Here is a 691-nt window from a genome sequence, read left to right on the forward strand (position 1 = left end):
TAATATGCCTCAGTTCATATTCGTACAGAAGCCAAGGCAATTTATGTTCTAAAATCCAATTATACAGTAATTTCTAACTTTTATTTCTATCTTCAGTGACATCTTTATCAACAATTTTAAAATGTCAGTGGGATGTAAGCAAATACTTGTATGCCCACAGTTCTTTATAACCTCATAACGTTAACAAACTAATATTGTGAATCAGATCTGTACAAGCACTTTTGACTTCATTAAGCACTTTAGAACAGATTTTCCATTTGTTTTCTAACCAATAAGCATGAATATTCTGTATATATTTATAGTACCTTCTACGTATTATTATAAAAATTGTATGTAGTTTCGTGAAATCCATTTTTTAAAAAATTAATCATGATTTGCAAGACAACAGAATATAGCCTTTGAGTATAGAAGCATAGTTAAGTTTGTGTTAAATTTTTTAAAAATAAAATAAAAATAAATTTTTAAAAAATGACTCTGCCTTGCAAATTCTTGTAAAAAATCCTACATTTGTGCAAAATATTGTGGACTTAGTTTCATTGCATTTGGATTGCTGCAAAGGAAGTATAACATTTCACTAACTTGTTATGAGTAGAATGCTTCTAAAAGATAAGTATTTGTTCCATGTAATAACATTCTGGAGAAGTCAAAACCTTGAAATAAACAGAATTTAAACACTTGATCAATTTTTATT

The sequence above is a fragment of the Pteropus medius genome, unplaced genomic scaffold (genome assembly GCF_902729225.1).
Source record: "Pteropus medius unplaced genomic scaffold, Ma_sr-lr_union100, whole genome shotgun sequence".
In the NCBI taxonomy this organism is placed as follows: Eukaryota; Metazoa; Chordata; class Mammalia; order Chiroptera; family Pteropodidae; genus Pteropus; species Pteropus medius.